This window comes from Vanellus vanellus (genome assembly GCF_965231255.1).
Source record: "Vanellus vanellus genome assembly, chromosome: 8".
Classification (NCBI taxonomy): Eukaryota; Metazoa; Chordata; class Aves; order Charadriiformes; family Charadriidae; genus Vanellus; species Vanellus vanellus.
In genome coordinates, this window is record NC_138913.1 from 24835776 (window position 1) to 24852975 (window position 17200).

At 39.3% G+C, this 17200-nt stretch overlaps 1 protein-coding gene across 1 annotated transcript in view; it reads left to right on the top strand.

Annotated features, from left to right (window-relative positions):
* The window catches only part of LOC309675052 (glypican-5-like), a gene marked incomplete at its 5' end in the record, with an annotated part of 391179 nt that overhangs the window by 143127 nt on the left and 230852 nt on the right, over positions 1–17200 (top strand). The gene's annotated exons all lie outside the window — the stretch shown is intronic.

The window sequence follows — 17200 nt, forward strand, 5'->3', positions numbered from 1 at the left end:
ATCTTCCTAGTTTGTCAGCTAATTTTTTTCCCTCTGTACTTTACCAGTCTTTCCTGTCACCTTTTAGAATCCAAACTGGAAAATACACTTGCGCTCTCCAGGAACTAAACTTCTTGCTGTTGTTCCTCTTGCTCTGTATTACATGAGGCAACATTGCCCTAAGAGAAAAAAAGGTATTCGGAATACAACCATATCTGGTATTATCACGGTCAAAGTATACATCAGTTTTTGTAGTGAGAACTGGCTGGCACTGTGCCAGTGATTGTTTTCCAAAAATGTCTTTTTGTCAAAACAGAGATGTTCCATGGGATTGTGTTGGCTTTCATGATGTTTCTTTTTGAAGTGTATTTTGTGGTCTGTAGCAGTTTTAAAAGATAAAGTTCTAGCATTCTGTTTTCTTGCTTGAAAACAATTTTCATGATTGAAAATTGTTTTGTAGGAACTTATGGAATAATTCCAATGTGGAACAGAGAGAGATGTTACAATTACAGGCTGTCCCATTAAAGGGAGTTCTGACTCCCACACAGCTCTGCTTAGATTTCTCATGTGTAAATAAGTTCAGCTTAATTACATCTGAGATATTCAGAGATAAATACGTGTCTAGCACATTCAAAGATAACTTTAAAGTTTAATATTTCATTGTATATTGGCATTACAAATTAACTGTAGAAGCATATACTTGATTTTGGCAACAACACAGTATTCTAAATATTAATGCATAGTGATTGTAATACTGACTGAAAAGTAATGGAGAGGAAGTCGGGAGAATATCAGTACTTCTAATCAGTATTTGTATTTCAGAGCTGCTTTTGCTGGTAACACGTAGCTGGGTGCACAGTTAACTCTTAGAACAAACAGCTTTCTGGCCAAAAGAAAAATAAGAAAAGCAAAACCAAGAAAAATATTTTCTATATCAAATAACTGAACAAAAATTTATATCAGAATTTGTTTAATTTTTATCTTATTTTGTTGTGTTTGTTTTGGTTTTTTTTTTTTTAAATTAGCGCCACTTAAAATACTGATATGCATGTTTTAGAAAGGCATGAAGGGCAAAGCTATTGTTTTTTTACCTTTGCCAGTTTCTAACTTTACCAGAGCTGGAAACATGCAGAAGTTGTTTCAGGTTTGAAAAGGGTATGAAGCTGGGAAAAGCAGCAGGGAAAAGACTAACAAGACCCCTCATATTATGAATTAAAAAGCAAAAACAAAGGGGAAAAAAAAAAAACAATCTGCACCCCAACAATGACATCGACTAAAAGAATCCCAAACCACCACCAAACCCTGAAATATATATTTCTTGTTAACATATCAAATGGCCAAATTAGAAAATAAAAGTTTAAATTTACATGTTTAATCACACAGCATGTATTTATATATTTATTAGTTCTGTCACAGTATTGATTGCCTTAAAAGGAGGAGACTTTCTGGGCAGCCTGCACTGCCAGCAGTGCTACACAGCAGCACAATCATGGTGCCTGCTTGCTGGCAAATTTTATTCCTTTCATCAGCTGTTTTATAGGCTGGGCTTGTCACCAGTTCTCCCCACGTGAGAAATAAACCTGTCCTGGTGATGCCTGACGATGCATTTCTCTTTGCTCTTTCTTCTTTCCCAGGAGACCAGAGGATTAAATATCAGCAGTAGTAAACAGCTCTGAGCTCAAAAAAGAGCGTTATTCCTAACTCTGTATCAGAAAATAGATCACCTGAATTAATCTGGTGGATCTCTTGTGAAGTCGAGTTTAAGGTTACTCAGGCTGTGGAACTGGCAAAAGCTGCAGTTCCTGTTTCCTTGATGCTGCTCGCATTTCATAATGCTATTTGAAAGCGATATTTATGCTGCATGCTAATTGGCATTCAAGCTCTTTAAGAAAAACAAACTCAACCTTTAAAAACAATTTGACACACAAATGCAGCCTGAAACAATATGAAATTATTACTCACAAATGGGGACCGTGCATTCAGTTAGTAGAGAGAGCACTTGAGGTCTGTCACAGGATCTGATAAACCGGATTCTCTTTGGACTTTTTTATTTTATTATAATTCTCTGGATTGGGTTTTATCATGTTTAAATCAATGCGCTAGCAGGCAAAAAACCCCAACCCTTGAGCTGCCAGTAAATACACTGTAAAAAGAGCCAGGTTGTTTCCACCATTTTGAGAATGAGCTTCTGGCCTGCTCTTCAGATAAACAACAAAACACAGCTCTTCCAGTGTCAGTTCAGGGCTTCTGAAGACATTAGAACTACTTGCCTCGGGAGTACTGTCTTTCTCTTAAATACTGTTTTGAGAAACTTGTTCCTGGAACAAGTCTTCATATAAGAAATAGTCTGTGAGGCTAATAAATGGTCTGAGAATACAAAGAATGGTCAGAGAAGATGAGGCTAGAGCAGAAAAACTGGAAAAATATTTTGCAAAGTAAAGCGAGCTTGGAGAAATTTCTATGCTGGAACCTTTCTTTCCTGGCAGTGTGTCAGATGATTATCTCAATACCATGTCAGTAGAAGAGATCGCAGATGTTGACAGCATGAACCATTATGCACTGCCAGGACCAGACACCATTCACCTAAGAACTCTAGAAGGACTAAAGGGTTAAATAGTTGAATTACTCATTGTGATACTGTGTTTTCTTTAAGACTACTCCAATAGTAGCTGATGGAAAGATGTGAAATGTGAAGACATCATTGAATTTGTAGCAAAATAAGGATTTCAGAAAGGTGTGGCTGGTAAACTTGGTATGTAACAGTAAAATCTATAGAAACTATTAGCAGGTGAACATGATATTTAGGGAAAAGAACATGTTGAGAGTTTTTTAGAGGGAGATAGCAAGCACGTAGACAAGGTAGATTGCTATAATGTGCTGGGATTTCTGATAGATAGTTAATTAGGTCCTTCACACAAGGCTGGTGGAGATGAAAATAAGGGTAGGTAATAATGGTCATAAGTTAGAGTAGAAAGAGGTCACTGGTGGCAATGTATGGAGATTTGTGCTAGAAGCTGTGCTGCTCTATGGGGATTTGTGCTAGAAGCTGTGCTGCTCGTCTGCCATAAAAGACCTGTGAAGGGAAGTGAATACTGAGGTGACACCATGTGCTGATGATAGTTATCCTGGGTAGAAAAGACAAAGGTCAAGTGGTTAATTGTGGGAGGAACATGTGATGTCGAATGACTAGGTAATAAAATGGCATATGAAATTCAACATGGGCAAATGTAAAATGACATAAGTACAATCCAAATGTTATGTACAGAATGGTGTGCACTGAGGTGGCTTTCAGTGGTCCAGGTACGTGGCATCTGCAGTTGTGCTGTCCCCCAGGCTCAGAAAGATAGAGCACAACCATAAATGTGTGGAGGGAGCAACAAGGAGGAGGATCAAGGGCATGAAATGGATCCTGTATGTGGAATGTCAGATATTTGAGCCTTACACAGAAAAGATAGAAGGGGAACATGATAGTGGCCTATAAAAATCATGTATGTTGTGGAGATGCTGAATAGGGATTTGTTGTTCACTGTCTCTTTCATTACAAGAACAAGGGGTTGGCATCTTAAATAAGTGACCACTTGAAAACAGGAGTAGATATTCTTTTGCTAAACTTCTGGTTAAACTGTGAAACTTCTTGCCTTAGGATGTTTGTATGTTTAAAAAGATGAATGAATTCTTGAGCAAATTCAGCTCATAGGAGAGTGAGTTGTAAACTGACTATCTGAGCAGATACCAAGCAACCAGGTGCCACATCCAAGTCTCTTTCTGTAACAGCTGAGGCACAAGACTTTCTCTGGTCACCCTTAGGCAGCTGCTCCTATGGACTTTTTTTCTGTAGGGGCTAAAGTGCAGGAACCTTCCTCTCCTCAGAAATATCTCTTCAACTAAGCTAAATACTGGCATTAAATAACTTTCTCCATGCTCCCTGGCCACGGTAGCTAAACAGGATTTGCGATCTCAGGTCTCAGCCTCATAAATGGCTATTTATACCAATAAATTGTACTAAATAGTACAATCCAGTGCCCACGGACTTTCCCAAAAGCTGATTTTGAGATTTTCTGTTGATGACAGATTTGCATCTTTGCACAAAACATGGATTCCCATTTAGAACCCCTTTTTTATGAAGTTTGGCTTTTTGTGAAGTCTTAGCTGCAGTAGAGTAGCCTTATCGGAGACAGCTCTTTCCGTTGCTAGAGAAGGGAACAGGAGATGGGGTCTCACTGGCAAGATTTTGGGGTGTGCCTGTGTACAACAGATGAGTAATCCTGATTTGGAAATAGCACTTTAAGGGAACAGAGGGTTGTGAGTACTACATTAGATAATAAATCAGTCTTTCCATCTCTGCCTGCCTACTTATCTCTTGCAGTTTTCATTTCAAGATACATGAAACAATCATGAATAATAAATAGACCAGCAGTAATCGGTGTATGGAAGAAATAAAACATTGTGAGTGGAGCTGGTGTTCATTATAGCCAACTCTAGGCACTGCATACACTCTTCCTTTCTTTCCCCATGGCTGTGCCATTAGTTCTCAGAAAGAGGCTGATTGCAATCTGAAAACTATCAACTGCCCACACTGCTCAGGCTTCAGGGCTGGAGTGTGAAAGTTGCTCAGGGGCATGTTCAACAACCTCAGCACTTGCCTTTCAGATGTCAGTGACAGCCTCCTCCTTTGTATGTCTGGGCTTAATCCTGAAGCAAAGACAATGTTGCAGCATTGCTCTGCATCTCCCAAGCTTTGCTAGGAAGTGTATTCTCAGGGCAGCCCCCAAGGACATGGTAATATCACATAAATGGACACGGTGTTATCACATAAATGGACACATGCCTTTAGCATGACCATTTCAAAGATACTCCTGTCACATGAACAATATGTCAGGATCTCAAGATTTTTGAAAGTTGAGAGGTCTGCTCATGACTGGCTGCATGTAGGGACTCTCCCACAGAGGAACAGACACTAAAACCTCTTATGTTGCTCCTACAGAAAGTGCTGTCATTTTTATGAATTGAAGTTTAGAGGCTGACAGATGCTAGTGAGAATGGTAAGATTGCTGCTACCATTTCAAATCTTTTTTTTTAAGGAATGAGCATTTGCGATTACTCTAGTATATTCTTAAGTGCACACCGTCTCTATTGTGATATTCCGGTATGCAAAAACCAGCTTGAGTCTTACACTAGGAAAATGTGAGCCAGTAATGAAGAAAATTAAGTGTCTGGGTTCATTATTAGTGGTGGTGGATGCTTGGGATCTCTGTAGTAAAGACCCCTTTTCTCAGGTGCTGAAATATGCTTTTAGTCTGTGTCTCCAGTGCACAATAGGCATGGATCTTCAGAGAAAGGGATGGTGTTGATAACCAAATGCCCACACTATCTGTATGGTGGAGGTTTTACTTCAGACTAGGTCTGGTACATTCCTGGGGATTGAACACCACTAGCATCCTTGAAGTGCATCCTTAGTTTCATTGAAAAAGAATTTCGTTCTGAGACTGCTCTGTAATATAAACTGGAGTGTGAGAAACGGTGATACTTGGGGGTTTAACTGAAAAATATAAACCTGATCAGAACTAATGTGCTAATGTAGACACACCCGGTGAACACTTGCATTTGAAGTTTGGGGTCTGAAACTTTAACTGCCTCAATAAGTGCTAAGAGGCTGCAATTAGCATGTACATGAAGAAGCGTGTTAGAACATTATATCAGTGCAATCTGTTGATGCGGTTAGTCTCTGGTGACAATTTTGGTAGCACGCGGTAGCACACTGCCCCTACCAGTGAGGTGGTGTACTGCTTCAGAGCTGTCAGACTGGGCTGCCTCACAGGTTTGCTGCTTTCTGAAGAATTCAGCAGAAATGTCCCATGCGGGAGCTGAGCCAGCCTGCCTGTGCTAGATGTGTGAAACCTAATGAGATCACAGCAGGTACTGACGTGGCTGCAGGTGGTAACCTGAATCTGGGCTCCTGGCTGCTTCTGATGCTATATTTTTCCATTTACAAAAAAAAAAAAAACCACACCAACCAAAACCTGTTAGAACAGTGTCAGCCTTCAGGTTGACTCTGAAAAAGAAAGCTTTCAAAAGTTTGGCAGAGAAATTCTTCCTTGGAAGAAGCAAATCTGAATCATGGCCATGATGTGCAGCAGCTTTATATGAATCTCTTGAAGCAAAAGGTCATGGTATTTCTAGGTCAGTGAGACATTTCACAAGTTACAATTGCACTTTAGATGTGCAATTTGTTTTAGGAGTTACTGCTACCTGAAGTTTCTACAGAATTAGGAGGTTGAAGATGGGATGTTACTTTTTTTCTTTTAGTGAGTGACAGAATTGCAAGCTGCTTCAGAGATTTTTCTTTGTCCAGGCTCCTCTTCACATCATGTGATTATTTTTTTTTGCACACAAAGCCATAGTAAGAGGAGGTCAATTAACAGGAGTTTCGGCAAGCCAGTAGTGACAGAATACTTCTGAAAACTTGGGAATTAAGAATGTGTGAAAGGAAGAGTAAATTTACTAAGTGCCACCTATTGATGTTTAGATGTCTTAACAAATCTGAGACAATTCTGTCTCATTGTACTTTTAGGAGTCTTAAGTCAAACACTAATTTGACTAGCCATCTCAGGTTTTGATGGAATGAATCTCTAGTGGAACAGAGCAGCTGTAGTTGTTATTGTAACCAACTGATCTATTCTGCATTTGTGAAATGGCTTAGTGAAGTGATGAAGAAAATCCACAGCTTTAGGAGAAACTATGAAATTATGATTTATGCAAAATGTTTTCAAATATGGAAATACTGGAACAGGTGAGAAAGAAGGGGAAGAACTCTTCTCCCTCTTGCTCGGGATCTTTCCATATTTGTAGCAAGTAAAGCATTTTTGGACAAATGACTGGTTGTCCCATCAGATCCCTGTGAACAGCTATTGTTATTTTTACTCTTAACTAAAGATTTGTGCATGTATGTAACATCTATAACCCAGAAGTAGAACTAGTGTTATAAAGAAGAGCTGTAAATATGCTTTAAGTCACTGTAACGTTTGTTGTTTTTCTGTCTGTTTACCCTTTTTTTCATCTGTCAGGCTTAACAGTTGTTGAGCTTTAACCACTTTTAATTTGGGACCGTTATGTAAAAGTTGGATCAGATGATCAAACTTAGCTTTATTTGGAGTAGGGAAAGAAAAACCTTTGTGAAAATGACTCTAGGGAACTTTTTTGTTGCTTCTCAAATTCAAGAAGAAATTTCCTGAGATTCCAGATGAAATGGTCTTTTTCTTATTGCTAGTTAGCTTGATCTGAAATAGTCTTAATGATGGTAGAAGTAGAAAGATTCTGCTGGTCAGACACAGCTTTCTGTTGCACAGGTACAGATCCCATCATCATTTTAGATGTGTCTCTTCAGGTGTGTATGGGTGGATTTTATCTGGAATGGGTTTCTCTGAATGTGGCAGACTTTGTGATTGGTATTGCACTAAAAAGTTTGAGACAGGCTAAAATCTGCATTCTCATTTCTCCAAAACTGCCTTGTTTTTTTAGAGGAATTAAAAAGTAGTAAAAACATGTTCATATCCCTGAAGTCTACAGGTTTGACATGTAGTACCCTGATTTGGCAGAGGGTGGGTAGGGGGGAGATTCTTTTACAGCATCTGCTTTTCAGATTGGAATCACTTTCTCAGGAAATTTCAGGTGTAACATTTGGGGGTTAAAAACTTGCATAGAAAAATGACTTTTAAACCAGATTACTGGGAGTATGAGAGATGGATGTTTTGTAAAACCTAGTAGGAACCCATGCTTCTTTTCCTTTCTTCTCTCCTTCTGTCCCTTGTTTTTCTTGGAATTTTGCATTAAGTGGAGGGATTAGGGGACACCTGTCCACAGACTTGAGCAGATCATGTCATGGGCTGTTAGGCTCTCCGAGCCTGTGCAAGCTGGCTGAGAAAGGAAGCGACAAATCACAGTGACTTCCTTTTCTCAAAATGTTTTCCTTTAGGACTTTCAGATTTTATGAGTTTAGCACTTTCGTTGTCCCCTTTCTCATATCTGTAGGCTCTACAAGCAGCCATCTGGACATGGAAAACAGATAATCATTTAGCCTTAGCATACTTAAAAAGTGTTTAGCTTCTGTTATTCTTGTGACATCACTGTAAACAATTTCTGGAGATATATTTGTTCCTGTAAGTTGTAAAATGCTATATCTTTTTGCAGTATTTTGCAGTTTTTAGGGTGTTTTCTAGGACTTGAGGTGCTTTTGTTGTTAGGGGTTTTTTTTGGTTGGTTTTTTAATCAGAGAATCGTATTATCCCAGGTTGGAAGGCACCTCAAGGATCATCTGGTCCAACCTTTCTTGGGAAAAGCACAGTCTAGCCTGTGCCACACTCCCGGATTATGTTTTCCTTGCACCTTACACTTGTCTTAGTTGAACTTCATAAGGAGGAAGCAAAAAAATGGGGTTGGTCTAGTTGGGAGGAGAATACTCACTTTCTCTGGGCAACTTCAGGTGTTTGGGGATATTGTGTTCTGCTTTTGGAATTGGTCTCTTCCCTTCTTGTGAAGGCAAATCAGTTAAACAGCAGTAAAGGACAGCACTGGGGCCTGTGCTCCCAGTTCACTTTTCGAATGGGGCAAATAAATCCTGCATTTTTGGTCACTGAAAATATGACATTTTGCAGAAGTTAAGACAGAAGGGTTTCATATAGAAACTCTTTACCTTTCTGTTATAAATGTACATTCCTTATCTGCTCTACAAAGTCTGTCCATATGAGTCTGGTCAGATTCAGTTGAATGGATATAAAATGACACTAGGCCGTGCGGTGCCGGTGCCAGTGCCAGGCCAGAATATGAAGGAAAGAGGAAGAGTTGTAGGGAACTCAATCAAGTAGCATAGGTAGTATGTGGAGGTCAGCTGTGTATAAGAAGAGGTGAGATAAACAGGAGTAGTGTTCTTTCCAGAGATGCTGGAAAGTAAACAGCTAAGGGGATTTTGAGATCCTCTTCTGGAGCTTCCACCTTCAGGCAGCATCTTTGTCAGTAGCGGCACTGCAGGAAAGGCACAGAGGCTTTATTCACTTCTGTGGTATACTCTGTTTTTATGCTTGATTGCTGAGAAGAAAGTGTCTAGAATTAGAGCTTTGGAATCGGTCATAAACAAGGATGGAAAAGCCAGGATGTTTAATGTGCTGATTCTGCTCTCCCCTGCTTTATTTGGGAGCATTTTGCAAATCATAGTATGGTCCTGAATTAAAAAGTATATGTCCTTAGAAATACAGTTCCCTTCAGCTTGCAAGTGGAGCTCAGGAGGTCCAACCTCCTACTCGGAGCAGGGGCTGCTATGAGATCCAGTCAGGTTCCCAAGGCTTTATCTTGTCTGGTCTTAAACCTCCAGTGATGGAAACAGCACGAGCTCTCTGGGAGACGTGTTCCACTTCTTGACTGTCCTTATGGTGCAAAAGTTTTCCCTTATATCCAGTCAGAACTTCTCTAATTTCAAATTTTATCTGTTGTTTCCTGTCCTCTGCTGTGCGCCATAGAGTGTTTGCGAACCTGAAAGTCTTGAAGGCCAATGCTGACAGCAAACTAACAAGCACCAGTGCTCAGCGGACTGTTTTAATAGCTGTCAGATGAATTGAGAGGCACAGCAACCTGCATTATTTTCTGGTTTTACAGGGTGGGAGACTTCACTGATGATGGAAAGAAGCAATTATATTTTAAACACAGAGCATTATCCACAAAATGAGATTAGAACTGTTCTTACCCCCGGTCACTAACCTGTGGTACTTAGGTAAAATACATGTGATCTGAATAGTGCCACCACAGAAGACTGTACTAGTTTTTAAAAGATGCCTACAAAGCAAAACCTATTTAACTAAGAAAACATAGGAATATAAGGAAAGAAATGTTTCGATAAGGAGATATTTGTCTTTGTTTTTAATAGGAATAAACTCAATTTCAGTTCAGTTTGAGAGGATTTCTTAAAAAGATGTTAGGCAGCTTTCAGTTATGAACAGAAAATACAGTCCAAATGAATTTATAATATATTGTGAAAGTGAAGTTGTTTCATTGCATTTCACCAGTTACTAGTAAGCAGAAAAAAATTGGTTAGCATTTGATGTTTTGTATGTATATAACCCATATCAAGTGATTTCTTATGAAAAGGAAGCACACAAATTCAACTAACAAGCTGTGTTCAATCTGCAAGAGTTATTAAAATGCTACATAAAAATGCCTAGATGGTTTTTCTTCAGCAAGATCACAGAGGCCAACGTAGTAAACTGATATTAATTGAAGGAATTACATATTTAGTGCCAGAAAGGACGTCACTAAAACAGTTCCCAAGGGGTTGTGGGAATATACATATGTAGAAAGGAATGTCTTCTGTGGTGATTTCAGAGTAGTGCCACGTAGGATCCTGTGGTTAGATTACTCTTCTGCTTCTCATTCTGGCTCTATAAAAATCATGAGCTGTTACATCTTTAATCACATGGGAGAGGAGAGGGGACTGTCTTTCTAATAATGAACAGACATGTTATAAAACCATTAAATAGTTAGCAGAAAACTCCTTAGCTGTATTAGACAGTCTCACTCTAACTAGAACACGGTGTGGGGAAAAAATGGAATTGGGAAAACTTCCTACTTGTAAAAACGTACCTAATGAATCTCAGTAAATACTTTTTGAACATGCTGACCACAGGAAGGGGTGATTGTCTTGGAAGCTGTTAGACATCACTAGAGTTCTCTAACTGTTGAGATTACTTTATAGTTTACCACTGATTACTACAGTAGTTATTTTTCTCTGCAAATTGGGAAGATGTATTCACTTCTTCAGTCAAGGGCCATTTCTAATATTGCACAAGACTAAGCTGTCAGGCACAGGCTTTCAGCCCCAATTTTCTGTTCAGTCAAAAGGATACCTATTACGCTTTTGGGACCATCTGCAGTGCTGTGTTAAAGAACCAGGATACATAGTTGAAAAGTAAGTGGTCATGAAATACCTTATGCACGTCCCATAACTACTTGGGAGTAAGGTACCTCCTCTGCTGGAGAAGAGCTATCAAGATCAAAAAGAATACATTCCACAGTTGCTGTACTGTGTAATGAGACCTGATACCTTTAGAAATCCAGACAGAACTTTTTAAAAATGAAAGATTGCCCCTAAAGAACCCTTCACAACTCTGTTGCTGCAGCCAGTCGGTGAAGCTTTGTGAGTTGTGTTTTTGCTGTCTGAGTATGCGTGCAGTGTGGATATGAGCAACAACACCCTAAAGTACAGGCTGGATTGAAGCCATATGCTGAAAACAGGCATTGTTCTACACACTACATATATGTACAACCTTTCTCCTTACGCTATAAAAGAAACTTTTACAAGCATATATTATTAATTTTAGTACCAAGCCCTCACTCCTTTCCCCCTCCAACGTGCAAGCCAGCCACCGGAGGGAAGGAGCAATTGTATGCATGCCCATATACATCTGCAGCATTATATTAAAGCTGCTTCTTGTGGCACTTCAGTGCATTTATTTAAGGATTTTCTGTTAAGTAGTAGAATCCTGACTAAAGGAGGAAAGAATTATTTGCTCCTGGATTGTATGACTTCTGAAAATTAATGTTTGGGTTTCCAAATACGAATTGAGTTTCCATTGTTGAGGAAAGATTTATTAGTTGGGTCAGAAATGTGTGAAATTTTATACAGTTTTGACCAGAAATCATGTTTTCTGGTAAGGCTTTCTATTAAAAATATAGACTCTTTAAGTTCTTTCTCTCCTCACCACAAATTTTAAAAAGGTCAAGGCATGTCTGCACTATGACCCAGACTGAAAAAGCATGTAAAGAAAAGTGACGGAAGTCAATGATGTTTGTGCATGATAGCTAACTCGTGAATGCTTGTGACAGACTGTTTGGCTGGATGTCTTCTGCACTGATCTTTGTAATTTAAACTGATAAGGCGATATGCTTAAAGACTTGATTTGTTATTGTCGCTTGTTTGTTTTGTGGGGTTTTTTATGCAATGATCACGGAAAGACAATTTTAAGGATTTCAGTCCTGGAAACTATTAATAGATTGACCTCAGTGTAGAGATTTCATTAAATGTAATTACGTGCCAGCTGTTGGGAGAGAATTTAACATCAAAAAGGAACAACGTGTTGAATTATCCAGCCCCAACTACAGATGAGAAGCTAACGTGAGTCAGGAGGCAAGTTTTGTACTAAGGTACAGGAATAAAAAGAAAGAAAGAGAAAGCCAGTAGTAAGCATGTAAGTTTTTGATGTGGCACAAGAAGCCTGATTCAATGCATGAATAACTGCTCACCCAAGGTCTGTTTGTGAAGTTTGATGGGATGATTTGTGGTTCTTGCTTCTCTTGGACTGCACTGCTGTGAGTTTGGATGACTGAGATCTTGTTACTTAACTTGGTGCACATTGTGCATGGCCTCCTGATAGGCAGCAGGCCATTCTGGGGCTCAGGGTGGGTTTGGGGTCACTTGAGGAACTCTGCTGGCAGTTTCACTAAACCATTTACAGCTCAGCCTTGAGGAAGAGCTAAGAAGCTACCTTCAATATTTTGATGCTTGTCTTTAAAGCTTTGCTTTTCTGCTTTTTGTTTTAAAGTTGCGTTTTGGCTTGTGTTTCTCTGCATAGTACACTTAAAATAAATATCATCCTGATGTGGTGAATGTAGTTTTCTGGATTTGACTCATGGTGACCCCATGCCTACTGCTAGTTAAGTATGACCTGCTTGTTGGAAACAGTCCTTCTTTTGCATAATCACACTCTCATTTTACTTGTGGTGTTAATGGTGAACTTTCTCCTTCTTAGTTAATACTGTTACTGTGGTATGGCCAGGTAATTTATCTTGGTGGCTTAACTCAGTGTGTTTTAAAAAATCTGTAAATGCAAATAGGGATTTGACTTGTGAAGGCCTCTTTAACATCATAGCATTAAGCATTTTCTCTCAAGTTGAGGAAATTGAATACAAATAATTAATAGTGGGTTTAAAAGTTTCTTGAGGCAACACTTGTGGATTTGGTGTCTACTCAACGACTTCTGATTTAAATTTTCTGTGGGGCAGGACTTGGAGCAGAATACATGGAAGAATAAATCTTGTAATAGTCGTCTAGGTTGCTCCACTGGGGCAAGAGTTTGCAGATGCAATGTGTAACTAACTTGATACTGTCATAGTATCTCTTATTTTGGCAGCTTTGGGATGCTCTTTATTGAAGAGTAATTAAAAAAGAATGGTGGGCAGGTACTCTCTTTTGTATGCTGTTTTTTCTATTTATTTTCTTCAGAAGAATGAAAGAACAGCCCTTATTTAGTCAGAAAAGGGAAACTTTCCAACTAAAATAGTACAGTAATAATACGGTAGTGTTCCAATCATTGAAACTCTTCTAACAAAAGCAATCCAGACATGGTTAAAGTCTATGGAAAACATCCAAGATAAAGTTTATTTTCTTGTGTGGAGTCCAGCATAGTGACTTTCTGCCTATTCCTATTAGGAAAGGTCACAGTCAAAGTCCCATTGCAAAGGTAGAAAGTTAAAGTCTTACCTGATCCTTCAGATGGTCTTAGCCAATGATTCTTCCAGTAGGGAAGTAAAATTAATTTTCTTTCATTTGCAATGGGTGTGTGATACAGTAGTATCAACAAGAAAAAGAAAATCCTATCTTAGCCTAGAGATATTGGACTGAAAATGTGTTCTTCAGAATATCAGTTAAATGAGATATCAGTAAGAATGCTTTTAATACTTACATACCTAAACCTTTCTCTTAAAACTACAGGGTAGAGTCACAAATCTGGTCCCTTTTTCTGTTAGATGAAAAGGGATAACATATGATGTTTGGGTTTTGGCATTTCTCAGAATATTGAATGTCTGTGCCACCCCAGAGCACACCGCTTTTCTGAGCGGTATGCAATTTAATACAAAGACTTCTAGATTTCCATACCAATCCCTACAAAGTCTTACTATTGCTTTGTATTACCAAAATGGGTGTATCTAAAAGAGTTTGCTGTACAAAGTGTAGTGTTTTGTGTAACTGTTAGAATGTGATGTCTTGATAGGTGTCAGAAAAATACCAGCAGGTATTCATAAAAATCTTCTGGATGTTATTTCAAGACAAAATTGAAGATGTAAAAGTAACAATGTATTAAAAAATGTATAGTTGGAGGTGAATTTTCTTACTCTCCTTTACTAGTCCTTTGTGTAGACTATCTACACTATGAGCAGGTCAATGGAAAAGAACATGCATTAAATTTTTGGACTTTGAAGCAGGCCTTTGGGAATCAGTGAGTGTTTTAATACAGCCTATCAAATAAAATAAATAATAAACTTTACATTTTTCAAACAAAAGTGAATACTTTTCTCAAAGTGTTGCTGTGATAAAACCTGCAGCTTCTTAAATGAAAATATTTTAGTGGAAATGCAAAAAATCTCTACTTAACAGCTAAGCTGCTGTCAGCCTACTGGGTTTGTTCCCTTGGAAGATAGGACTAGTTACCCTGCTCTGTAACAGCTCCTAGCCCTCCTCTCACCTTGGTGCCTTGTTCAAATACTCAATTTTTTGTTAGTCATGGCAAACGATACCGTTTCACATGCACTCTCTGCTGTTCTGGTATTGCAAAGCCTTTCTCTATACCACTTGTGGTATTTGCATTTATGCTCTCGGTTCAGCACACCATTTCAGCCAGACCCCAGTAGTAACAACGTAAATGATCTTATAGAGGTCGGTAGAAATGTTCTGTGCGTGGACACATGCTTCAGTGTTGAACTAAATTAGGTACAAGTTGAGCTAAATATACTTGCAGTTTGATCCAGGTTTTATTGTGCTAGAATGATATTGCTGTAAGTTGTCATTAAGATAAATTAGGCCTTTACATTGGTTTTATTTCTGTTGCAGGTACTTTGTATCTAAAGGGTGGGTTAGGAGTCTGTTACTCTCCAAACCTTTATGTCAAAACCCAAAATCATCTCCTTTTTGCTGGTTTCTATTCCCTGTGTAGACTTGGGGTAGATGCTGGCAAAATATATTTAATCTAGTATAATGTGTGTATGATTTAACATATCCAGTCGCAGCCAACTTCTTAGAGAAATAGCTGTAGCAAGGTGGGGTAGAATCCAAAGTTAGAGCTGGAGTCTGGGAGAGGCAGTTTTATTGAACTGGTTTTCACTGGAAGATGTTGATTCATCAAAATAATAATAAAAAAGCTGGATTTTAGCTTGGAAGGCTGGACAGTCACCTAGATCCCCAAGAAACCTCTTACACTGTGGGGGAATTTGTCACTCTCTGCTGTTGAACCCGCTTTATGTGTAAGCGATAAAACATTTGATATGCCAGTGAAAGGAGAAAAGAGGCTGTTCTGTGCTTGGTGGCTAGGGTGCTCAGCTGCAATGTGGGTAGCTTTGGTATAAAGCTCAGCTCTAGTGAGTCAGTGTGGGGGGGGGAGGGGGGAATGATATTTCCCTTCTCTGAAATGTTTTGTGTTTTTTCAACACAGAACAGGTAAACATTTGGAAGGTTGATATTTTTGCAGAATAAAAAAAACCATTGCTGCCTGGTTCTATCACAGAAATTGACCTCTGTATAAAACATGGTTATCTGAGCATGTTTGCTGACTACAGTAATATCCAGAGCCATGTCTTGTGGTTAGAGGCCAATTTGCCTGTAAGAAGTAGATCAGATGAGTGGACACAAAGACAGTTTGACAAATGTTAAGTTATCGTTTAAAAGTAGTTTAATTTATACATTGTTTATTCCACAACTTCTCCATGTTATTGATATAAAATCATCTTGCTGTAGCTTTCCCTGTCTGCTGTGTACTTTCACTGACCTCTGTTGTGATTGCTTTTTAGAACAGATGATCTCTTCTGTTCTGAGAGTTGTCAGTTTACATAGAGCTACAGAAAGAACCCTATGGATTTATGGGAATAAAGAAAATATGAACTCTGACCAAAGGGTAGTAAGAAAGCCCAAAATACGTTCTTATTTTTAATTCCATAGGATTAAGCCAGAGCCTTAGAATAATTTATGTATAGTATTTCATTCACAGTAATTACGTGGATATGTCATACTCTGTAGCACTTGTAGACTGTGCAACTGATCCTTTCCTTTACTAGTTTCTGCTCTTACTCTGATGCTGCCGAAAGTGGACTTGAATCTGGAGCTGTCTGCACATTGGAGAATATCCCTGTACCTGTAAAGCTGTCACACTCAGCAGAGATGGTGAGATGAAATGTATTGGGATGAGCGTGTCTTTGCTGTAGAACCCCTTGGCATTGCCTGTGTGGAGAAGCAGTTTGATACCGGGTCTTTCATCAGCAATGTCATGCGGCTTCTCCTTTGAATGAGGACAAAATCCATCAACTTCAGAGCTGCAATTTAAGGAGAAAGGCTTTGGTCCCTTCCTCTGTGGAAAGATATGATAATGGATGAATTTTTGTGGGAACTAAGTATGTTTTAAGAAGGGGCACTTGCTGCAGGAGATATGTTTTTGTGTTTGTGAGTAGAACTGCACTTAATGAAAGTTGAACTGGAAGGGAAGTTGTCTGGCTGGGTTAAGGTCAGCGTCACAGTGGGGGAGAGAGTACTAACTCTTTCTTTGAGGCTTTCCTCAGGTCAGTTAGTGAAGTTTTAGGAAGTATCCTAAAAATAAATAAAATATGCATTCCCCTTAACTATGAATGATTCCTGGAGAAATTATTTTAAGCCCAGAAGCCAAAACATTTCTCTGGTGGTTTTTCCTAAGTCTTTAGCAGAAGACTGGCATAAATTTCAGAGAAATGCAGATGATGTGCAGAGTCTGAAGTTTTTCCATTTAAGTCGCTACCGTGTTAACAATGTCCTTGCCTCCCAGGGAGCTCTCCTCATCAGTGCTTTTGGTTAGAAACGCACAGTGTCCTGATTTACTGAGCCTTATACACTGCACATGAAACAGTATGGACTTGGTGCGGCCAAATCCACAGCGTGGTGCAGTTCTCAGGCTGTCCTGGTCTGTACACCCATCATTGCCACTGCTGGGTGGCCAGGCAGGCTGCCCTGCCAGCAGCACCATGGAAAAGCCAGTCCTATGGAGCAGCCAGCTGTGTCTGCAGTGGCTCTGCTGGCCATGGGGAGCCTGAAACCCGAGAGTGCCGGCTCTGAAACAGGCTCTGGTCCTGCTTCTGCATGAGGATCCTGCAAAACCTTGGCATGCCAGCTGGAGCAAACCCCTGTCTCATTGCTGTGGCCAAGTGTGCTCAAGTTCATAGAGCC